At 43.4% G+C, this 26,309-nt stretch overlaps 1 protein-coding gene across 1 annotated transcript in view; it reads right to left on the bottom strand.

Moving 5' to 3' along the window:
- The window catches only part of LOC126999898 (uncharacterized), a 29,133-nt gene extending 19,419 nt beyond the window's left edge, over positions 1-9,714 (bottom strand). Inside the window, exon 1 of the mRNA XM_050863030.1 lies at positions 9,484-9,714. The gene's annotated coding sequence lies outside the window, so the exon portion shown is untranslated. The remainder of the gene's footprint in view (positions 1-9,483) is intronic.
- Positions 9,715-26,309: the final 16,595 nt, after the last annotated feature.

Here is a 26,309-nt window from a genome sequence, read left to right as displayed (position 1 = left end):
GATAAGGATACTAATGTTTGTAGCGTTTGCTGGTGAGATGAATCCTTGATATAATGATGAGAGGAGCTTGTTGATGCTGCAGTGCGTCCATCCATCCAGCACCTCAACACACACACACACACACACACACACACACACACACACACACACACATGCACATACACACATACAATCCCTCCCCTCCATACACAACCCCCCCCCCCCACACACACACACAGGACCCTCCCTCCCATCCACACACATACAGCATCAATAAATCAGGGCCTGTCACCACCCTTCAGGACAGACAGCTAACACCAGTCAGCACCGCAACGTGAGCAAGGATGCCGTTGTGCTGTGGTGGTGGTGGTGGTGGTGGAAGTAGTGATGCTGATGATGGTTGGTGGTGATGTGGTGTAGGCGACTATACTATCCCTGGCGTGACCCTTCTGACCTCTTCGTGCTCATTGCTGAGGTCACCTTTTCGACTGCCTCTCCTTTTTTCCCAGGCTGATGCAATCCCACGGTACTTTTTTTGTTTTTTGGCCAGTCTGATGATACAAGGGCTTGGGTAATCTAGAGTTGACCGGAGATAAATAGACTAGGCTGGAGTGCTTTTCGAAGACATGGTAACATTTTGAGAGGCTGTACCGTTTGGCTAAAGCGAAAGGTTTTTAATCAGATCGTTTTCCCAGTCATAACATGGCTCAGAGACACATACGGTGACCAAGTTTTTAGAGGTGAAATTGAGGGGAAATTGACAGGTGCCCCAAAAGTAATATAGATCTACGCTAGAAATCACCAAAATTGATAATAAAAACTGCAAGTGGATAAAAGAATAGACGAGAGTATAAGACATTGAAAATATAATTTGAATCAAGAAATATCAATGGTCAGGACATATATGTTGGATAGAAGACAGATGAAGGGCGAAACAATTGACATACAAGATAAAGATCAAAGAAAAGGCTGTTTGTGGTGTTAATCAGTCTGCCTCCGATTTTCTCCACTGGTTTAACGGATTCGTGATTGAGATGCGAATATGCTTCTTTTTCTTATTTGATTTCCACATGTATGAATCATCACGCGGGAGACAACGACTGTAAGGTACTCAGGTATGCTTTGAATTCGTTCATCTCTCACGGTGTATGGCGCTGCTGCCCAACGGGTAGTGTTAGTATCCTCCCCCTCCCCCCATGGCGATCACCCCTCGACTTGTTATGGTATTGGTGAGATTTGTTGCTAGTGACGATATATTGGAATGAGAAATGTTTATAATCCTCTGAAGGTTAGTCCTGGTGTGTGCCCGCAGCCCTGCTGGTGTAGACCGTGTGGCGGGGAAATCATCCCCGGTGATAGATGGTAGTGAATTATTCCTGATGAGACTCACTAACATTCATAACAAGACAAGACATCAACACTCCGCGCGTTGATTCACGGTTACGTTAGCCATGAAATTACGTCGTTGTGACAGCAAAAACCTTAAAGGAATGAAGGTTTGTACCAATATACTAACGGCAGCCATGCGGCTTCAAGAGTAATGTCTCTGGAAGCGTTTGTTTTATTTAATTCCAAATTTCAGTCCTATTATTTGCGTGAAAAGTTTCATTTATGTTTTTGTACATATCAATACTGTTGATTAAGCATTTCATTGATTGATTGACTTTATGTATATATTTATTTGTTTGGGGTGTTCGTAATTATTATCTTTGCTCTGACTTGCCTTGAACAATTGCGGTACAAGAATGAAGCCAAAGCGTAGTGTGTGGCTGAAGCGTGAGTGATTCTCAAGCCCCGATGACCGGGTGTCGCCTCCTGAGCCAGGTAAACGCGGACAAGGTCGGGGCGTCACGTGAAAACTGTTAATTTCTCCGCTGGTCCACCTGGCCGGCCTCGCATGATGGGATTACCACCAGGGACGCTCAATATATCGGCCCGTCTCCACCTCTCCTCCGCTTCCCTGAACCCGAGACCCAGGGCCGGCCGTAGCTTGCCCGGCGCCGCTTAGCTAATAGCGGGCAGCAGAATGGACAAGGGAGGCTGTGGCGGAGACAAATTAACCTTTAAGAAAGCCGCTGCCTGACGCTCATTATCGCGAGAGGAAGGACCCTAGTGGGTCGATGGTGTACGGGGCAAGGCTGACGACCGTCTCCAGGAGGTTAACTATAGGTCCATAGCTCCATGGATAGGCACAGGTTCTCTACCCTATATAAAGGCTTGTCTCCCCCCTCCCCTCTCCCCCTCCTCCTCCTTCAGCGAAAAACGGAAGCGTCGCGTGTACATGTGTGCTATTTTTAGAATGTGTGTGTGCTAGTGTGTGTGTGTGTGTGTGTGTGTGTGTGTGTGTGTGTGTGTGTATGCGCTCGCGCGTTTCCGTTTACGAATAATTTATTATATCTTACATAATTATACACAGAAAAAATATAGGTTACGTTGTATTTATCCTAGGACCATATTCCGATAGTTTATTTCAAGACGGCGCGATAAACCAAGAAATAGAAATGGCCGAGGCAATGGAAGGAAGAAGTGGAGAGAGAGAAGAAAGTGAGTTCTTCTACTTCTCCTGTTGCTACTAATACTAATATAACTCCCACCGGCCCTACACGGCATCCCTGCAAGTGACGCACGACAAAAACCGGTCGTGTTATAAAAGAAAGGACGAGAGTAATTAAGAGGTGTTTTGGAAGTGATTAGATATTTTACAGGAGCATAAGATTATAAAACTACTCTCTCTCTCTCTCTCTCTCTCTCTCTCTCTCTCTCTCTCTCTCTCTCTCTCTCTCTCTCTCTCTCTCTCTCTCTCTCTCCATTTATTAGAAATTTTCTAACTATTTCCTCTTCAGAATTATTCGTATAAAGAATTTGTTTTCCTCTCTGGGGTCGTGAAAGCTGATTGATTTGGCATAAAGTGCTGCTTTATTTTGTTTATGCCCCACGCAAATTACCTTTCACTTAATAGCTGACCGAATTACACTTATTTTTAGTCAAGAGGATGGAAAAATATTAATGTTCATATGGTGGGAGAGAGAGAGAGAGAGAGAGAGAGAGAGAGAGAGAGAGAGAGAGAGAGAGAGAGAGAGAGAGAGAGAGAGAGAGAGAGAGAGAAATGAGTTTAATTCTTCCATTTGTTTCCCCGGGCTCAAAACGTAGGGTGCGCTCCTTCCCCCCCTCCCCCATGCACAAATGAAACAGAGGTTGACATTGCGGAAAAGGGGCGGACGAGCGAGCAAGAGCTGGCTGGTGGGTGGTACGCAAATAAACAAAGGATAAAAACTCACGCCAACACTTTCTTTCGTCATTTGCGACACTTAGGTAAACATGCTGCTCCGAGGCGGGCTGATGGGATCGTGTTGTGACTTCTCTGCTAATGATCGACAGGTGTGAGAATGATTCGTGTGATGCGTTGGTTGACGTTCTCCACTCGCAAGGGCCAGTTTTTGAAAGGGCCGAGTGGAGGATAATAAAAATGGTCTTCAGGGAGGGACCGAGTTATAATTATGTTTTGATATTATTCTCTCGTGCATATTCATATAAATTTGACGCTGAAGGGATATACCTGACCCAAGTATTTACAGCATTAACTAGAAAACGTGCCTCCCTTGACATATTGGATCACTGGAGATGTCTAAAATATGTAATAATAGTCATGTGTCTTCTTATCTTCGTGTTTGGATGATATATGATCACCTTCAAAATACATCCTACCCGTTCACATGAAAATATATGAAGGCAATCGAAAACATACTCCATTCACAGTTACTGGCGTCCGTTCTCTTTAGGTTTCGCTTATTCTCAGTTCTGTCGTTCGTAGGCGTTCATAGGAGGGCCGATACTTCAGTGGTCAACCCTGCATAAACAAGGTTCGCGGTACGATGAAGGAGGAGGAAGGAAATGTTTCGCCGTGGTGTGGGTGGTTATAAGAATGATTACAGGGCTTAACATTCTTATGAAACACTTGTATTACAACCCGACAGCTCATACCTCCTGCCTCTCCCTCCCCCCCTTCCTACGCGCACAGGCACACACACACACAGCACTAAGCTCACCTCGATTCTTCACGGCGCCAAGCTGCAATAGATCACCAGTATGGGCAGGCAGGACGTGTGTGTGTGTGTGTGTGTGTGTGTGTGTGTGTGTGTGTGTGTGTGTGTGTGTGTGTGTTTTACTGCTATTAGAATACTCGATTTATCACGGGAAGATCAATCACGCTTTCTCTCTCTCTTTCTCTCTCATCAGCTTCTCTGAGTGCGTGTGTATGTTTGTGTTTTGTGTAGTGTATTTAGTATGCTGCGATGAGTTAAGATATATTTTTCCTTATAAACTTGTGTGTGTGAGCTGTTGAGTCGCCTGAGTGAGATGCAATTTAGTGATGATTAGAATAAAATTAGAAATAAGAATAATACATAATAATATCACATACAAACTAGCTCAGCGTCTCTCGGTTCACCCATATACCCTTAAAATCCCCCTCGAGGAATGGAGGAAAGAAGGAAGTCAGAAAAAAATGAGGTTAAGAGGGCAAGAAATAATTGAATGCAGAGAAGGGACAGAGGAGAGAGAAGGGAAGAAGGAAACGTGAGTGACAGACAGATAGAGCGACAGATAAACAAACAAAACACGGAGGGGTATTAAGAACATGTACGTCTCGAATATATACAACTATACAACCCATTTTTTTTACCTCTCATTCCTTAACGTCTCTTTCCTTCACCTCTTTTCTCTTCCCTCCCTTTTCCTCTCCGTTCACACCGCTTTCCTTCCCTTCTCTCTCCCTCTCAGACAGCTTCCCATTCTTCTCTTCCTCTCACCGCTTTCCGCTCTTCTCTTTCTCCTCTCACCGCTTCCATTCCTTCTCTCCCTCTCACTGCTTCCCTTCCCTCTCTCACCGCTCTCCTCCCCTCTTCCCCCTCCCCTCCCTCGCATCCACCTGCTCTTCTCGACTCTCCTTTTAGTCGTCAGCGTGTTTGGGTCCCGCTGGGGTGATGCTCCTCTCCAGAGACTTGCTGCCGAGTTCTGTTATTTTCTTTGGCTTAAAAGATGGTTTAAAATATGTCCACACAATATTTTTTTCGGGAGAGTTGGAGGACTGAGAAGAACGCCAAAAACAAAAAATAAAAAAAAGGTAGAAGAGTGTTTAGGTTCTTTTGGTTAATTTTAATCTATATGAGGTTATCTACTGTTCCTTTTTTATTATTTTGAAATTATCTGAAGAAGAGTATAAGGAAGGCTTAGTGACCGGTGGTAAGCAGTCGAAAGCGTCTGAGAATTAGAGCCTCAGTAAAAGTCTTCGGGTTTAGTATTGTGCGATCACTTCAGGTAGAAATTTAACGTTGCCAGATTGTCGTACTCTGCCTCTTATGTTTGCCGATTTCCGACCCAAAAACTGCTTTCATCACCCAAATAACTGCATTCAGATATGGTTATCGTTTAAATGGTTAAGTATTGGTGCTTCTTGGTAACATTTATGGGCCAGAAACCGGTAAATACGCGGCTCTGAGTACGATAATCTGGCAACGGTGCGTAGAATTAACTTACCATTGCCAGAGTAAGGGATCGTAATGCCGGTGTAGGATTACTTTTATGTATCAAGAGAGGAGGGATGTCCGGAGAGGAAGAAACCCACTCATCGCTTTCCTCCCCTTCTCTCTCCCTCTCACCGCTTCCATCCCCTCTTTTTCCCTCTCACACCGCATTCCTCTACTCCGCTCCCCTCCCCTCCGCCTACGACCTGCCCTGACCTAGTGATGTAACCCCCCCAAACAAACACCTGCACATTGGGCCAGTTTCACAGTTCCCCATGATGGGTTAGTAAGCTCCCAAACCAATGCCAGAGCCTTCGAAATTTCCTTGTATAGTGTCTGGTGTTTATATTTAAGTTCACAAATTTGATGAAACTTTACAGGAAAAGTCTTGTGTATTTATTGTGGCATCGAAGACCTCACCATTTTGGATTGTATGGGATTCTCTAGTTTGGTTCGGGCTGTTACGAAGACACTGTGTTGGACTGTGAAATCGGCTCATAGTCTCTACCCCTCCCACCCCTCTTCCCCAATCAAGGCTGGCACTACGGTACGGTACGGTACGGAATACGGTACGGTACGGTTGAAATTTTGATGTAGATGTAGTGTAGTAATTTTGATGTGAGTATGGTACGGAATTACGGTACGATATTTTTCCTAATGTACGGTACGGTATGAAATAGGTACGGAAAATTTAGCAAAATTCCGAACCGTACCGTACCACAGGCTTAAAACAAGTGATCATCATAAGATTTTTTTTATCTTTTTTACTTTCTTGCTCATTAGCGTTAGGAGGCCTGATACGTGTACAGTATAGTCACTTTGTAAATATACCTTTTCAAATTTATTGATGTGCCTTAATTATTTTTTCACAATTTTTTTTTATGTATGTATGTATGTATATTTTTTCTGATTTTACGATAATGGTACTGAATTACGGTACGGTATTATGTACTGTACGGTACGGAAAAATAGCTGGGGGTACTGTACGAAATTACGGTACGGTATTTTTTTCAGGTACGGAGTACGGTTAAAAATTCCGTACCGTACGGTATTGCCAGCCTTGCCCCCAACCCACACACGCGCACCCACACACAAAGGAAAGGCGAATAAAAGAAAGGTCCATTACTTCGTAGGTGAGAAAATGTTCAAATGGTCGAGCAAGCAATCATGGAAATGAAAACGAAATGAGAAAATTAAGAAAGGCAGACAGACAGAATCAAACGTGAAAGCTTTTTAGTTTTAATTACTTTTCCCGGAATAATCGGAATAAGATTATTAGCAGGCGTGAATCATGGGGACCTAAAGAAGAATGACTTTGTGACACGAACGTTGCTGTGGGGTGTTGTGCGAGGAACAGGAGAAAGCAGATAACAAGCGGTCCCCAGAAATGCTTCAGAAATCCCTTTGAAAGAAATACAAGTCTCTGGGACAAGACTTTGCGGCTTAAAACATTCTTACTTGCAGGCACATAAACTTACACGTATTTATGTTGTGCAAAAATCTGCTTGAAGAAAAGTGCTTACGGAGGTAGATATAGAGATAGACAGAAAGATGGATAGATAGATAGAAGGATAGATAGTTAAAGGTAGGTAGATAGATAGGGAGATAGATATAGGTAGGTTCAAGAGGGGAGTATCAAGACACCTCTCCACCCGAAACTGACCTCTCTTTCGGCCACTTCTCTACGTTTATGGGAGCAGTGCTTAGCGGGCTTTTTAGTTTTCATTTATTTATGCCCTAGAGCTGCTTCCTTTACTGTAAAAAAGATGGATATATAGACAGATCGATAGGCAGATAGATATGGAATGCTGATCAGTTGAATTCATCTGACACCTTACTGATAACTATGAATACAAGACTATTAAATACAGTAATTATTATAAACATTCATCAAGACTTACAACACAAGATTATCGCCCGAGGAAATTATGTTGCCAATAAAACTATGCTTAATATTATCATTGGCAGCTCACGTTCATGATTTCTTTTTTCATTCGAGTTCAACTAAAATTAAATACTATTCATGCTAAAGATTCGAATGTTATACAACGTAAAATGGAAGTTAAGTCAGCTATCCATAAAACATACACATTTATTGACTATTTACACGGGAATTTGAAGAAAAAAAAATTGAAATATATAAAAAAATATGAACTTGATTTTAACGTTGATGGATTGAAATTCGTGACCGAAAGTTTGAAGTCATTTTAGGTGTTGTTCTGTTGTTATAAATCTACTTTTGAATAAGCGAACACGGGAAAAGATCAGTTACAAGCGAATGAGGCAAAGCAACTACATAAAACCAATAACTTAAAATTGTGAGGGAGAAGAAAAAGAAAGCGTGGATATTAGCTCTCAAGGGAAAGAGTAATTTTATATTATTATTATTATTATTATTATTATTATTATTATTATTATTAGTAGTAGTAGTAGTAGTAGTAGCAGCAGTAATAGCGGTAGTAGAAGTAGTAGTAGTAGTAGTTGTAAATGGTCTGGACACATTGAGCTCCACCAATTTTTTTTTTTTTCCGCCACGTTATCGAGTTAACACGGGCGCCTAAAGAGGAATACGGGAGGGAAACACAAGGGCGCACCTGCATGTTGACGCTCAATTATCCACCTGCTAAAAACGAGAGGTGATATTATACACTTTCACTTTCAACAGCTCTCAGGCTCCCATTAACTCCCCTTTACCTTTATTTTCATCCCTTCCCCATTATTAACCTTCGCCGTCCCCTCACCTATCATCACCTGTCGCCTTTCCTCCCTTATTGCCCTTCATCACCGCGCTCTCTCTCGTCTTATTTCCTCTATCAGCTTCGCCTACTTACCGAGAAGAAGAAAAAAATGCCCAGTAACATTTTTTTTATATATATTTTTTATGGGGGTTACTAGGTGTGTGCACGAAACGGGGAGGGTGTGGTGGTTGGGCTGACATAGTATCCTTCCTTTCAGGTGTGTGTGTATATTTATATATATGTGTAGTGTAATGTTTTTTTTTTCCCCTGGGCCATTTTATTTTGTTGTGGTCAATAGAATATAGTAATAATAGTAAATGTGGGGCGTATGCATGTTTGTTTGTGTATTTTGTGTTTCAGCGGCACCACTCCCCTTATAACTAACTATGACAACCTCTTACTCTTAAAATTATTTAACAGTATGTGTTTCTTTGATGACCCTCGCCTGTATGATCCGTCTATAACAACGACAACCTCTGCCCCTCTAAAGTTGATTGCAGAAGAGTGTGTGTGTCTTTGCTGAACTACACCTCCGGAAACCAAAAAAAGTTGTCGAGAGATGGATAGGCCCATTATATTGGACGTTGGTGCGTGAGCAGATATGTAAAGTGACTCTTCGATGTTACTTCAGCTAATCTCTAATACCGGCAGTCGCTAGAACAAGTTGTACAGTTTTCAGGTAACAGTAAGTTAAATTCAAAAGGGTCTGAACACCACTATGGGGGCCGTGGAAGACCCTGACTGCACTATTTGTCGACAGGTCAGAGGACAGATTCTCTCCCACCGTGTGGCAGCACATTGGTATGAGAATGGGAAGAATCGCTACGTTACTAGCACCATAAAACACTTTTTCTGGGCGTTCCATGCAGTTAGTATGTTATAAATATCGTTGAAGCATTGATGGTCACCACTGTTCGAGCATTAACAGTTGGTCCAGATCTTACTCAGTAGTAATCTATCAGTAAAAGTTACGCGGCATGACTTGTGAAATGTCTGTCTTTATACTGCAACAACTAGAGGCGAAAATTAGAGATAATGTTGTGCAGCGGGGCCTGAAGAGCGTCTCGACACCTTATCCGCGTACAAGAGAGAAAAAATGATGGCACAGTTTAAGTTTTGAATTGCATTCTATTATTCTGGCCTTTATGCGTGGTCGGCAGCGAACACGATCACCCAATGTCATCACTATCCTTAATTAACGGAGCTGAGTCGGACGGAAGACCGAGGAAGACAATGATACTCACCCGCGACGGGAGACACTTGTTGCTTGTGTGAGAGTTGTTGTCACTGGCTTTCGCGCTGAACTGCCGAGCCGAACCTTGCCTGATCCGCCTTGGCCCACGCGTCCATATAACAACTGTTGCAAGTCACACCTGCGCTCTTGTGGCGGCGTCGATGGTCCGTCTAGCTGCTCCGTCAAGGCTCTTGTAACGCCTCCGCCGCTCTGCTGCTCTGGAGCGTCTTTTTGCGAGGTCTGTAAATGAATGAATGTCTCTTTCTCGGGCGCTTTATATACCCTGTTGGGTCTCGTCATTGATTGGCCCAGCACCAGTGCCACGTCACGCGCGAAGCGACGAGCCATTGGTCCGTTGTCGCCAGAACTCGTCGCGTGTGATGATGCTGGGCGGAAGAACGGCCTGGCGTGAAAGAAGCTTCGTGTATCGAACTTTACCTCATCTATTTTTTAAAGGAAATAAGTCAAGTTGAAAATAATTGGTTAGGCCTCCCTCAGCATGTCACATCAGTTGTGTCCTCCCACGCCTCGCCGGTCCCCGCCCGCGCGTTGGTGGTCCCGGCGCGGCTGGCGGCGCCTCCCCCAGTATATACTCCAGCGAGACGCCGCTGAAACACCTGGGAGGCCTTGTACAGGACCAGTACTCATTTTTGTCACACACACACACACACACACACACACACACACACACACACACACACACACACACACAATGTGCTTAGCACGCCCGTCTCACAACCGAGAGGTCCAGGGTTCGATTCCCGGGCTGAGTGGAGACGGATGGACAGTCTCCTTTAATCTGTGCCCCTTGTCCACCCAGCAGTGAGTGGTTACCAGGTGTAAGTCGGGGGTTGTGTCCCACCTCCCGGGTGTGTGTGTGTGTATGTGAGGCTCCAACCGTTCCCAAAGATCTGTCACCTGAGCTTAAAAGCTCATTCGGGGAGGGTACCGGCAGGCGATCTCGAGTTCAAAAGCGTGATAAGACCATGGTTAATCACACACACACACACACACACACACACACACACACACACACACACACACACACACACACACACATACACATATACACACACACAAACACATTTCCGAATACAACCAAGTATGTTTTGGCCTTGTCGGGGGGTGGGCGAGACGGGAGAGTGGAGGGGGTGGGGGGTGGGGGGGGGGGCGTCTGCTCTTAGTAGGCACCGGCCGGCAGGTGTGTGACTAACGACTAGGAGTAATTTTCTGCCCCTTAACATTACATTCTCTGGCGAAGGCACCGCTTTAGCACGAGCCTTGCAGATCGTTTAGGGTTGAGTTGCAATGATAGTCTGTGAGGAAATAGTTGTCTTGACGAGGAATATAAAGTTGTTTTGAAGTAATCTCATGAATAGCGGTAGTGGTGGTGATGGTGGTGGTGGTAGTATCGTTTATAGGGGGGACCTTATGAATAGTGGTAATGGTGGTGATGGTGGTGGTGGTAGTCGTGTTTGTGATGGTAACACTGAGGGTGGTCGAGAAGGTGATACGATGGTCGTGGGGTTGGTGGTGATGGTGGTGGTAGGTGTAGTAGTGGTAGTAGTTTATATGTAACTCTTGGTGGTGCTGGTTGTAGTGGTGGAGAATATTGCAGTGACGGAGTTAGTGGTGGTGGTGAAAAAGGTGATGATGGTTTTAACGGTGCTGGCAGGGGTGATGCTGACGGGTCCGGCGGCGGAGGCGGACTGGTGGTGGTGTTACGTGTTGGTGGGGGTTGTAATTGTAATGGTGATAGTGATGGTGAATCTTGTAGTGGTAGTGGTAAGGGTAGTGGTTGTGGTGATGGTAGTAGAGGTGGAGTTATGGTTCTATATAGGAGTGGCAGCATAATCACCAGGTAGTGTTGCGGTGATGGGGTTTGTGATGGGGAGAAGGTGATGGTGGTTGTGGTGGTAGTGGTGATGGTAGAGGCACAGCGGACTGACTGCCGGTGCTGTATAGGAGTGCCAGCATAATCAATACCTGGTATGGTCGGCTCTCACTCTCACTCTCTCCCCAGCCCTGTCACAGCGACCTACCTGCCTGCCTTTACACCTGAGCACTGGTGGGCCGGCCTTGTCCATCCCTGCCCCCCTCTGCCCCCTCCCCTTTACCCTTTTTTTCTGTCAACACACTCAAATTGTTGCCTGCTAACTCTGACTGCTATTACTCCGTGTCAGCGTTCGCCATTAATCTTCCTTCTAGACTCTATTCGTCATCATCCTGCTTTATCTGCTTATTTACTGTTTCATAACGATTTCTTACAGTCACCGAGAGTTTTGCTTAGTTAGCCATTGAACAGAGGACACTATTACCAGACCCCGGCCACCTGTCCCACTCACTCCTGCTCGTCAATGGTGCTATAATAACCACCACGTCTGACAGCCGCTCTACCAATCACGTACACCTATAGAAGTAAGGGCCACTAAGGGTATACGACCTGTCCCCCTTCCTTCCCACGTGTTCCCCTCACCCGGTCGCCATTGCCAGCACCACAAGTATTATCTCACACTTAGTTCCACACCTTGCTTACATACAACAGAGCTAAATAAATTACTTGCCTCCGTCATCCATTTGAAAATAGATCGAAGTATGGGTCCCTTCCCTTCACTGACTCGCACCACTACTCACGGGGTTGTCGCTTCGAGTAAGTAGACAATTACCTGATGTAGAGACGTACTTTACATGATCTCAAGAGGTTAACTGTTGGGACGGGACGCTAGTGCATGAAGACGAATCAGATCCCATGAAAACAAAGCACTGTCGTAGGCTCTGGAAACCCTAAGTACTACCAGGTCACCAGGTATTTTTAAGTCGAGCGCGTTTGACACTGGCTGTGAGGTAACCTGTGAGGTCTTGAGTTGCATGGTTCGCCCTTATGCGGTGGCGCTGTTGCCCATGGGATCCTGGCCTGTCTCTCCCTTATACTATAGATACGTTTCCCTTTGACTAATTTTCTGTTGATATTTTGTTACGCTTATTGTAAAAAATGCAGCATTGAGATGAGAAATGTTTGTAATCCTCTCAAGGTGAGCTCTCGTCTATGCACGCAGCCTTGGCTCTACAGAATGTGTGAATGTTAATGCCTGACTGATGCTGGTGGAGTATTTCTGGCTTGACAGTAAGCATGTTTTTCTTTTCCGAGCACACACCTCAGTTTGTTGTGTCTTTGCGCGCGCGCGTGTGTGTGTGTGTGTGTGTGTGTGTGTGTGTGGGTGGATGAGAGACAGATAGCCATTATTTAATTGTAAACATTTCTTAACGCTTTTTTATGAGGGTTCAGCAAATTTACATGTCTGTAGGTCGATCGATCGGTCTGTCTATTCTAACGCTTTACACATCCATATGATTATTAAAGACGTTCATGTGTATAGGGTACAGAGTGAAGGTGAGGGTGGACGCTGTCAGGTCATTGCACGGGGTACACTAGTCAGGACCATACTCGGGGCTTGGGCGGCTATGCAGTGAGAGTCAAGACTCATCATTCCTATCCTCAAGCCAGTGGGTTCAAACCAGTATCAGCACATCAGTAAAGTACATCGTGGAACCTTGAGAAAAAAAGAATTGAACACGCGAGGCGTCAGCGTTAATGATGTTTGTTGTCGGTTATCGTGTTACGCGTCGCGATGTCTCCCGCTTGTAGGCTGCCCGCGCCAAGGTCCTCCGCCAGGCAGGGTCACGGGGTCACGAGGGACGTGAGCAATGTGACCCTGAAGTCTGGACGGCCTAGCTCGGCAGCATCATTGGTCTTAGCCGAAACAGGAAGCAATGGCCGCTGCCCGCACAGCTGAATCTGCTAGCCGCGCCACGCTCTGAGGGGCGTGGCGAATGGGTAGCCAAGGGAACTAGATTGCCCTTTACAAATTTTGGAAATTTTATATATATATATATATATATATATATATATATATATATATATATATATATATATATATATATATATATATATATATATAAATGCTTAAACGTGCTTCAGATCGCTAAAATGGTAATTTATAAACACTTATTTTGTTAAATTGTTTTGGAGTTCACCGCCATTATTTATTTCTTCCTCGTTAAAGGCACGAGAGAAACGCGAATGGTCGGTCTGCGTCAGGGCCATCAGCCAGGAGTTCATAAGCCCCATCGGTTCGTTAGGGGACTTTCAAGGATGATAATAATCGTAACTGTACTTACGTCTGCAAACATATGAAGAAATCTATCCTTCAATCTCCGACCGCCCGTTTCGCCTTTCCCCCTCCCCACTGGCTTCTTACTCACACCCACACCAGCATGCCACTCTCGGGTACTCACAGGTCCAGCACCGCATTGTGTCAGCATTTCTGGTCACACGTCAGCATCGTGTTTTATACTATGGAGCAGTGAGAAGCTCTAGAGATTAGTTTTGACTTAGTGATCGAACTACATCAGTGGTCCGTGACACCTGCCACATGTACCCACGACGCACTAATGTACACGCACAATTTTGTGGACCGTTATTAATAAGAGGGAACCTTTCTTGCACATTTCCCTTATTTTATCTGTGTGTCATGTTCTGGCAGGTGAGATTTGGCTTTCGTGTCCACACCCTGACCTTTGACCCGTGCACAGCTGACCTGGCACACTGAGCGACACACTGTTACACCCTCTTAGCAACAGATAGTCATGCTTCCACCGCACCACCTTCCTGCTCCATCTTTCTTTATATATATATATATATATATATATATATATATATATATATATATATATATATATATATATATATATATATATATATATATATATATATATATATATATATATATCTATGTATATATATATATATATATATATATTTATATATATATATATATATATGTATATATATATATGTATATATATATATATATATATATATATATATATATATATATATATATAAATATATATATAAATATAAATATATAAATATATATATATATATATATATATATATATATATATATATATATACACACACACACACACACACACACACACACACACACACACACACACACAGACACACACACACGTCCGCACGCACACACGCACGCACGCACGCACGCACACACACACACACACACACACATAGATACATGTGTATATATATATATATATATATATATATATATATATATATATATATATATATATATATATATCATTAGTCTGTATCATTCCGCTACAAGCTGTAGGCCTCTTCTAGGCGCTTCATTTCCTTGATGTATTGTGTCTCGTTTCTAATTTCATTATTGGGTCTTTTTATGTAAGTTATTTCCCCTGATTTCCTCTCCCCTACTTATGTGTCCAGACCATTGCGATTTATTGATTTTAATTGTTTTTAATGTCATCTACTTTTGTGTATTCTCATAAAACATTTGCAATTTTCTTTTATTTTAGTGAGTCTCAATCGATCTCTCCTTCCTTCTTTTGGGACTTTTGAATTTCCTTTCCAGAGACTTGGTCGCTGGTCTTGTATCTCACCCATATGTCATTACAGGGAATACGCTCTTATTGAAAACCCTTTGCTTTAATAAGAACTAGAGAGATTCAGTATGTTCTCTAGTTTTTCGAAAACACTCCAACAGTCTTATACGTCCTTCTTAAGGACGCATCTGAGATTTTGGTAACTGCAGGAGTAGGGAGAACATTTTCGTAGGTACTAGAACACCTAGCGGAATTTGAAGAAAGCCTTTAAAATGTTAATTGGGGTGTTAGTGTCACTCCATGGATAAGAATGTATCTGTTTGGGGTGTTGTTGATTCTCATTCCTTCCTTACTTTTCAAGTAACAGAACTTTCACACTTTCACGTGGCGTTACAATTTTTAAGACTCACATGCAGCACCCGGCTGTGGAAATCCGATGGCATTTGCGTAGGGCAACGAAGCGCGAAGGAGACGCGATCGGTTGTTAGTGGGCTGCGTGAGTCCCCGCTGACTGCGGGAGTCTGAGTGGCGCCGCCAACAACGTCTCTGTAATGGAATCGGTGGCAAAGTTGACTTTCCGCATTTGGCAGTGATGCAATTACAGGATAAACGTGAATACCGACGCAAGGCAACGTACTCTACATGCGTCCGTGCTTCGTCTACAATCTACATGAAACGTTGAGTGTTGCTTCTAACAACAAGAGTTATATGATTCTCTGTGAAGCAGTTATCCCGGATGGCACTGCTGACACGCTTATCATTGAAGCAGTTAGTTTCCCATACGTACCACATACAACAAGTGCTTTAATTTGTTTTGCATTTCACTATGATAAAATCACTAAAGCATTACGCCAGTAAGCTTTTATGTTGCCTATTATTTCATGTATCCATGCTTCCCGCCTCCTCCTCCTTTCCTTCTTCTTTCTCTGATGTATTAACATAATTATTTTTTACGGCCTCAGGTTCAGCATCTTTTTCATACCTGAAAAAATATGTCATTGCTTCTTTCTCTTGACTTCATTATCAGCCTCTATAGTGAGTCAAGCAATATTAGTATCACATAGTAGTAGTAGTAGTAGTAGTAGTAGTAGTAGTAGTAGTAGTAGTAGTAGTTGTTGTTGTTGTTGTTGTTCCAGTAGTAGTAGTAGTAGTTGTAGTAGTAGTAGTAGTAGTAGTAGTAGTAGTAGTTGCTGTTGTTGTTGTTTTTGTTGTTATTGTTGTTGTTGTTGTTGTTTTACGTTGTCTGTCTGTCTCCATGGGCGCCAAGTCGTGCCTCTCGGGGGTGTTGTCGCCGCCGCCTCCGCCGCAAAGTTTCCGCGCCCCTCCCTCGATGGTTCCCTGCCTGCCTTGATCCCTCGTTTTGGCTGCAAACTTCTTCGTGTATCCTCCCCACTAAGGAAGCAGGATTTCCTAACTTTTCTCTCTTGATATTAATTCACATTCAATGCATCTTTATTTTTTTTACATTTCCATCCATGCACAGTTATTTACTTCTTACCTGTTTCATTTCGGTGTCTCCAAAGTGTGTCCTGTGTTTGTCGTTTCCTTCCGTCATACAGCTGCCCTCTTCAACTCAGCATTTTGTATTCTCTCAACTGCTTCTTCACTTCTTTATTTCACGGTTTCTCTCCTCCTGTCACTGAATGTCATGCTCTGGCTTCATCCTCTTCCTTAGCCAATTCATCATTTTTACTCTTTCCGGTCTCGTCTTTCACGGGTACAGTTGCCTCTAACTTTCACCGAGGTAGGTCAGGCAATAACTTGGCTTCAGCAAACCTCTTAGCAATGATGGTGATGAGATAAGGAAACAAGAAGGTTAGTATGTGCGTATAGTTGCGTTCATTGCTTTAACCCTCTATTGTGTCTTACTCTCACCATTATCATCTGTTGCATTAAATTTTCTCCTTTTTTCACTCATCTCTCTTCACCAACATGACCACCATTGGTCTCTACGGGTTTTGCTTCCTCTTCACTCATATACATAAATCTATCACCATTGCCTCAGTCACCACCTCCTCCGCTTCCCCCCCGTCACCTTCAGAGAATCGTATTACCGGATGATGGAATGTGGCAGGGCGTGGGAGGAGAGGAATGTCACATGGCTGAGTGCTGAAGGATAAAAAACGAACTGAACGGAGGTAAAGGAAGTCAGCTGTTATGGGATGCTTTGAAGAAGGGATGGAGGTGTGATCGAGGTTTATAGGAAGGATAAATGTATTGCTCGACTAGGAAACCGGAAGCTGTGAGAGGATGGGGTTTGTGAAATGGCGGAATGAAGGATAAGAAACCGAACCAAACGAAATGATGGAAGTCAAAATGTTATGGGGTGCTTTGAAGAAGATATGGAGGTACGACACCGGTATATTGGAAGGATAAATGTATTGCTCAACTAGGATACGAGAAGCTGTGAGAGGAAGAAGATTGTCACACGGCTACAGGATAAGAAACCGAACTGTGTATTGGAAGGAAGGAAATCAGTTGTTGGGGGTGCTTTGGAAGGGATGGAGGTACGACACAAGTTTATAGGAATGATAAATGTATGTGTGACTAGGATATTAAAAGCTGTGAGGGGAGGGAAGATGGTGGAGGTTATTGGAGTGATGGAGTCTTTGGTTGTGATGCATTGCAGAGGTACAGTCGGCTATAGAGAGTAGTGACACACTGTCCAGTAAGTTTCGTTCAGAAAGCGACATCTGGCAACCCCTCCACGCGACATGAAAAATATTATATCCTATCGAAATCGTACTGTTGTGGTGATTGGTGGTCACAGGTGCACTCTACATAATTTTAAGATAGATATTTATGAAAAGTGCCCGTCGCTAACGCTTAATAAATATTTTTTCTTTAGGCTCTGTCGCTACATTTTGACACGAGATTTTAGTTTCGTTCAAATTTAGTCAAGAGCAATTCTAAGTTGTTTATCAAACTATGATACATTTAAAAATATACTGCACTTATTAGGAGAGATTGTTATGCCTTTTAACTAAAAACAAAAAATTCCTGACAGCCGAGATCTTGTTCTTTATAAAAAAAAATTTATACGTAATAATAGGCTATAAACGTTCACATGATGGCGTCGTCGACCGCGGGCTTTTCCGCGCTCGCACTCAACACACACACACACACACACACACACACACGTATTTATACTTCGATATTACGTAATCTTCGCGGAGAAATAATTGTAGATTTTTGATGATCTGAATTGTCTTTGAGGCTTTATAGTGACGGGAATTAAGGCTGCGAGTTAAACAGACCCTCAAGCCTATTTGCTGTTTGATGGTAAGGAGCATTAGTCATTGCCTGCCTCTGTGAAGGACAGCATTGCACACGGTATTTTCAAAGTTTAATAAGAAAAAGTGTTTCAGACTGTTCGTGATGTTTTACCTCGCCATCATCATCATCATCATCATCATGTAGAAGACATTCATTATCGCATTTCTAAATTGAAGTCATGTAATCTGGTATATTTCTAACTACATTATATTATAATATTATATATTATACAATATTATAATTTCACGGTCACACACACACGGTACACACTGAAACGCGTCACTAACATCGCCAGTGAATGCGTCACCGTGGTATAGTTGCCAGATACCGCCACCAGGCTAAACATTCTGAAAACCGTGACACAGACTGACACTACTCTCTATCGTCGACTGTATGTGGGGCTGTTGCTTACTCGTCCTGACGTCGACAAGCGCTGAGTTATCCTGTTGCCACTCAGATGGTCGCCTCGCCTTGCCCAATACCCCGCCGCAGGTGTCCATAGTAACTAAGTGGGGTACATTAGGGTCTCTTTGCTCCTTCCTACTTTCCTATTTATATTTTTTTTACAGTAACGAAAGCAACGCAAGGGGAAAAAGAAAGACAAACAACAATAAAGCCTGCTCCCTATCCCCTACCGATATCCCTATCCCCATATATCTATCTGTCTTTCTATCTCTCTATCATTTTATTTATCCATATCTATCCACTTATCTATTTATACTTTATTTTCGTCGATGATTTAGCTTAAGCTGAGATAGTAGACGAGTGACAGCATTACTTCTGCAAAACATAAAACATTAATTGAATTTTCCGAAGGTTGTGTTGTAGTGAAAATGTTTCCTAACCCACTAAACCCACAAAACTATGTGCACTGTAAGGGGCCTGCCTCCTTCCCAACTGGTAACCAGCCAGCAGCAGCAACATTACTTCTGTTTTTCTTCATCATCATTTTTTTCTTATTTTCGTCTCCACTTAAGACTAATAATTTACTCCAAAGGCAAAGTGGAAACTCCTTTCTTTACATAAATTCTGGGATGAAACAATTAACTTATTTTGCATTACCCCGTTTTTTATTACATTTATTCATAACACACGGCAGTAGATATTTGAATTTAGCTTTATTACTCCAACTCCTTCGCTAGCCTTTTTTTTCTTTTTATTGATGTATTTGTTATTTTGAGGGGTGGGTGGGGTGCTAGCAAAGTGCATCTTCCTAGTGAACCATGCTTCTATATGGTCCTTCAATAGATTATGTAATTTTAACGTGTAATATGTCGCTTCGTTTTTATTGCCAGTAATTGAGTTCCTTTCTTGGAAAGTCTGAAATTGCCCCCAGCAATTTTTCCTTTAAGATCCCTTTAATGAAAGCATCTTGGCTTGGCTTTCAAGAATTTGTTATCAAATTTCGAAGCATGTCACTTTTTCTTTGTGTGTGGGTGTCGTCCACCGACTCCTTACCCGTGAACAAGACTGAAGCAGCAGATGACAATCCCGCGGTTAGGGATGCTGAGCGTGTATCTGTAGTGTGTGTACTTCCGATGTAATATTTCCTTTCCGGGGCACTGGCCTTTGAGTCTGTGGTGGTTACAAATTCATTCCACCGCGACTCAGGGCTTCCACTGCTTACCTTCCTCAGGTTTCTCCATGTATTCATTTATCGACCAGCCTGAAAGGAAGGATGAGCAACTTGAATAGCTGGGCGCCGACTGCCCCGGGCTGGGATCGAACCCGGAACCGCGAAGTCGTAGAAAGGCATGCTAACGACTACATCTACCTTTCCTTCTTGCTGGAAGTATGCCTTCATACAGCCTGTACCTAAGAAGGGTGACCGCTCCAATCCCTCAAACTACCGTCCTATTGCTTTACTTTCTTGTCTATCTAAAGCTTTTGAATCAATCCTTAACCGGAAGATTCAAAAGCACCTATCCACTTCTGACCTTCTATCTGATCGCCAGTATGGGTTCCGCAAGGGGGGTTCTACTGGTGATCTCCTAGCCTTCTTAACTGACTCTTGGTCATCCTCTCTTAGCCGTTTCGGTGAAACTTTTGCTATTGCGCTGGACATATCAAAAGCCTTTGATAGGGTCTGGCACAAATCTTTGCTTTCTAAACTACCCTCCTACGGTTTCTATCCTTCTCTCTGTACCTTTATCTCCAGTTTCCTTTCTGACCGTTCTATTTCTGCCGTGGTAGACGGTCACTGTTCTTCCCCTAAATCTATTAACAGTGGTGTCCCACAGGGTTCTGTCCTATCTCCCACTCTTTTTCTGTTGTTCATTGATGATCTTCTTTCCAAAACGAACTGTCCTATCCATTCCTACGCCGATGATTCCACTCTGCATTATTCAACTTCTTTTAATAGAAGACCCACCCTTCAGGAACTTAACGACTCAAGGCTGGAGGCTGCAGAACGCCTAGCCTCAGACCTTACTATTATTTCCGATTGGGACAAGAAGAACCTGGTGTCCTTCAACGCCTCAAAAACACAGTTTCTCCACCTATCCACTCGACACAATCTTCCAAACAACTATCCCCTATTCTTTGACAACACCCAGCTATCACCTTCCTCAACACTAAACATCCTCGGTCTATCCTTAACTCAAAATCTCAACTGGAAACTTCATATCTCATCTCTTACTAAATCAGCTTCCTCGAGGCTGGGCGTTCTGTACCGTCTCCGCCAGTTCTTCTCCCTGCACAGTTGCTGTCCATATACAGGGGCCTTGTCCGCCCTCGTATGGAGTATGCATCTCATGTGTGGGGGGGCTTCACTCACACAGCTCTTCTGGACAGAGTGGAGGCTAAGGCTCTTCGTCTCATCAGCTCTCCTCCTCATACTGATAGTCTTCTACCTCTTAAATTCCGCCGCAATGTTGCCTCTCTTTCTATCTTCTATCGATATTTCCACGCTGACTGCTCTTCTGAACTTGCTAACTGCATGCCTCCCCCCCTCCCGCGGCCCCGCTGCACTCGACTTTCTACTCATGCTCATCCCTATACTGTCCAAACTCCTTATGCAAGAGTTAACCAGCATCTTCACTCTTTCATCCCTCACGCTGGTAAACTCTGGAACAATCTTCCTTCATCTGTATTTCCTCCTGCCTACGACTTGAACTCTTTCAAGAGGAGGGTATCAGGACACCTCTCCTCCCGAAACTGACCTATCTTTCGGCCACCTCTTTGGATTCTTTTAGGAGCAGCGAGTAGCGGGCTTTTTTTTTATTAATGTTTACTTTTTTTGTGCCCTTGAACTGTCTCCTTTGCTGTAAAAAAAAAAAAAAAAAAACACGGATGAGCCATTGATGCCAGAAAGCTATTGGCAGCTGCTCTCAACTGTGTGTGTCTACTTAGCTTTTTACTGTATCCCACTACACGTTACCGCCTGTTTGCCTCTTCATGATTGATGGCACTAATGTGATCGGTAATTACCTGCACCCAGGTAGATAACGCTGGGGCTAACACTTGCCTTCCCTTGATGAACAGCTTACCCGTCCAACCATGAAGAAAACACATTCTGTATGCCAGCCTATCCGCGGTGGCAGAACTTTTGTAAGCACTAATTAACCACACGCGACCAATCACAGAAGCCTTCAGAATCGTATTGGTGCTGCGTCAGACCGACCTTGGCGATGCTCTCCGCAGAACACCACCACCGCCACCATCACCCACCCCCACCCCCACCCCCACCACCCCTCAATGTTACCTCACACCACAAGTTAGGAGAGTTTTTTGCATCTTTTGTCCACCAAAGGCTAGTTTGGTATCTGCCTCGAACATTGACAGCGCGTTTTCAATTTCGTGTCATCACCTGATTCCGTTTGTTTTGGGAGACGTCACTTCTTTTCTTGGTTTACAGTCATAGGGGAGTGAGGCTTTCATGCCCTCCTTCGCCCCACTCCCCTCCTAGCCCCTCACCCCTTGCCCGTCACTCTTCTCCCCTCTCCCGTCTCTCCTCGCCCCTTGCCTATCACCCTCATTTCTATGTAAGTTAGGTAAGGTGATGATGCTCTACCTCGCTAAAGTTAAGTCACGTTACGTTGAATCGTTGTACATTACATATGCGTCACCGTGCTCCATACACTGACTCTTGACTTTCATTATTGATCCTGTTTTTTTGTCTCACCAGTTCCTTTTTTCTCTGAACCACATCATTCATGAATAAGGAGCTACAATTTCACTATTATTTTTATTTATTTTTTCCCTTCTGCTCCTACACAAACATGACACATCATTAGAAGACGTGGAACTAACGACTTATCTTTACTTTATCTCTGTACCTGAGTTGTTAATGATAGGTACGAGTTTTTTTCTTTCCGCTCCTGTGTGTGTGTGTGTGTGTGTGTGTGTGTGTGTGTGTGTGTGTGTGTGTGCAATTCACCTAGGTCTAACAACAAGATAGACTCGCAATCGCCATCCAGTACCTTCTCCGATTGAGATTAGAAGAGCTCAGAAGTGACGGATCTCTGGGTATTGTTGAAGATTCACACCACACACCGGGAGGCGGGACACAACCTCCAACTGACATACAGCACTCATTTAATGCTGGGTATTAGACAGGGGGCACTGATTACATATAGGAGACTGCCCATTTGTCTACACTCCGCCGGGAATCAAATCTTTAACCTCTCGGCTGTGAGGCGAGTGTGTGTGTGTGTGTGTGTGTGTGTGTGTGTGTGTGTGTGTGTGTGTGTAATTCAAGTCATTTGCAGGACATGATCGTGTTGAGGTAAACAGGGTTGATTTATGTTGGGTGATGTGCGTGGAGGCGGACTGTGTCTAACATGTGGGAGGTTTATCTAAACTGTATGCGCGCGTGTCATTTTTTTTGTAAAGTGGTTTGAGGCGATCCGAGCATAACAGGCATGACGCAAATACAAACCGGTTTACCATTATTTTTCGTTGACTTGAAATAAATCCTCAAAAGACTTCACACACACACACACACACACACACACACACACACACACACACACACACACACACACACACAGGACCCCTCCCCTGCAAACACATATACACGCCCCCACACACACACACAGGACCCCCCTCCCCCGCAAACAAATATACACCCCCCCCCCCCACACACACACACACACTCATACTGCCCCCTCACCCTCCTTCATACACCTTATCCGAATCACCTGTCAGCTCCTGCGTCGCTTTGTTGTGCGCCGAGGAGTCAGCACGTGGGCGTTTGGTGGTCAGCGGAGGATGTCAGCGGGCAAGTGTGTTGAGGTGAGGTAAACTGACCCAAACCTCACCAAATCTATGAGGGATTTTCTTTTTCTCTCTTAGACGTGTTTATTGCTCTCCCGCTACGCCTGTCATACTTACGCTCTCCCTTTGTGAGCAAGAAGCACCCAAGCGGAGTGTTGTTGTTTTTTTAAATTTTCATGCGGTCTTTTTTTCTTCATTGTATATAACTCTTTGGGAGCAGATTTTGATAATGCTTTTGTTTATAGTTTCCTTTGTGCTCTTTTTACTTACCTTTTATGTTCGTCGTTTATGCATTCTTCTGTTATTAGTAGTATTTAGTAACAGATTTCGGTATTACTTCTTGTACAGTTTCCCTATTTTGACGTGTTTATTTCCATTCCCTCTTCGTCGTGTCTGCTTTCTTTAATTAGTAGTATTTAGGAGCAGATTTTGGTAATGTTTCGTTTTACAGTTTTCCTTTTTGACGTGTTTATTTTCATTCTCTCAATCGTGTCTTTTTCTTTTCTTTCATTATTAGTATTTTGGAACACGTTCTGGTAATGCTTTTATTTACGGTTTCCCTTTTTGTATTGGTTGTTTTGTATTGCTGTTCTTCGTCCCTGCTTTCATTTCCCTTCTCTTGCATTTAACTAATTTTCGTTGTATCGTTCCTTTCTAGTACGTGGGTTCTAATTTTGGCAATGCTTCTGTTATTTGACTATCTTCTTTTAGCAGTGTTGCATCCTGCGTCTCTATTACATTGTGTTTGAATTGTGATTGTTCAGAAAAGACTCAGAGTCCTTCAAGAGGGAAGAGTCGAGGCATTACTAGCACTGATTTGATCTTTGTTATATAGGCATATTTGTCTTTGTTTGTGTCCCTGTCTTTTTTTTACTTTTCACCTTTTATGTTCTTTTTTTCCCCTCTGCTATATTAGACGTAGGGTTGAGTGTTAGGAGACACTTTTGTTATTGGCTTTGGTCTGTTTCCTTTGTTGTAGTGAAAAAAATTGGACAAAGGGTTTAGAATCACTTAGTTTTTATCTTTGGTTTGTTCCCTTTGTTATATAAAAGACAAGAAGTAGGACTGAGGGTTCAGAGGCACTTTTCTTTTGTCTTTCGTTTATTTCCTTTCCAACTTAAAAAAAAAGTGGGGCAGAGGGTTCAGAATCACTGTATTTATCTTTGGTTTGTTCCCTTTGTAATATTGACAACAAGACGTAGGGCTGAGGGTTCAAAGGCCCAGACAGCCACACACCACCGTCAGCATTGCCTGGGGCTCAGCCAAACAGGAAAGTTGCCTCCGCGACGCTGCTAATGAGGTAAACATCTGCACCACTCACAGTAGCGGTCAGCGCTCAGCTCAGGAATGTGAATGAATTAAGTTGATGGCTGTGAAGGTGAATGCTGTGCTAGATGCTACTTAATTCTGATGCGGTGATGGAGACGGGTCAAGGTTGAAAAATGAAGATGTGGTGAAGGAAAGATGATAAATGAAGGGAATAGGAAAAGCTGCGATATTTGTGAAAGCAGAGAAATATAGTGGTGAATGCTGTGCCAGAGACTTCTTGTGATACGATAAGGGAGACAAATCAAGGTTCACCAGCGAAGGATGTGCTGAAGAAAAGATGATAAGTGATGGAAATAAGATAAATTGCGATACTTGTGGAAGCAGAGAAATATGGTGGGGACTGGGGACACGGTGTATATGGAGCCTGTCAGGGTCAACCGCGTACGTCCCTCCGAGGAGAGACCACAGGCCCTTTCCGAGTGACGGCTCATGAAGGGGAGGGGAGGATGCAGACAGACCGACTCTATCGGCGGACCTCAGCCGAGTCGACCAAGTTGGTCTGTCGAAGAGGACTGGTGTCTCTTCGTCGGCTTCATTTATCTGTGAGTGTTTCCCCTTGTAAGTCAGTGGTGGTGTTCTCTGTCGCCATAAAGAAAACTTGAATTATAGCACAGACAAAAATAAAATGGTCCATTTGAAATCCTTTCGATTTTGTTGTTGCTTTAGCTTAGTGCAGACAGGTTTGAGTTAGGAAGTTACACGAAGATTCAAGCTTTCCGGAAAAAAACAACAACATTTTTAGCAGCAGCAGCGAAGCGAGTGTTTTCCAGTATCAGGCTATTCTTTCTCTTCTTTTTTATTTTTTTTTCTTCCAAGTACAGTTCAAAGCATTTGTGTATACATTGATTAATTATAATTATGACGTCAGTGGGTCTGGTAGACCTTGGCTGGAGGGGACCCGGCGCACCTGTGGATGAAGTAGAGCTTTGGAAGGAACGAGCAGGTGCAAAGTGTGAGGAGTACATGACCGTAGACTTAATCAAAGAGGCAGGCGATTACTCTTAGGAATGAAGTTAAATATGTAAATAATACTTGCAAAGCCACAGAGATTTCAAAGCCTGAAGAAAAATTCCGCCATTATAGTTATCCACACACACACAAAAAAAACGCCAGAAAAGGTTTAAGAGATTCTGCTCATTACGTTTACTCCCTGTAACCTACAATATTTTCACTAAGGCAGTCACAAACATAACAGGCGAATTTCTAGACTATAATCAACCTAAAAATAAGTTGAATTTCGCACTGGATATTCAAAACTGATCTCATCCACGTCATCAACCAGAATGTAGAAAAATCCGCTTTCATAGATTATGAAAAGAATTTTACTCAAAATTTCAGCTGTCATACAGTCACTCAGGAAGCCGTGCGTAGATGAATCGGGATTTAGGGAAAATAATGGAAAGTAGAACATTTTAAGAGTTCAATGGAGAATCGACCGAAAGGCTGATTAACTTTTGCATTACTAATACGGAGAGAATGGAAACAAAAGTGAATGCCGAAAGTGTCGTGCCGCCGGGCAGGTGGGAGGAGCGAGACATGGAGGAGTAAGTTCAGGAAAGCAGCAGCCTTGGCAAAAAGTGG

The sequence above is a fragment of the Eriocheir sinensis genome, chromosome 17 (assembly GCF_024679095.1).
Source record: "Eriocheir sinensis breed Jianghai 21 chromosome 17, ASM2467909v1, whole genome shotgun sequence".
NCBI classification, from domain to species: Eukaryota; Metazoa; Arthropoda; class Malacostraca; order Decapoda; family Varunidae; genus Eriocheir; species Eriocheir sinensis.
This window is presented reverse-complemented; position numbering and strand designations above follow the sequence as displayed.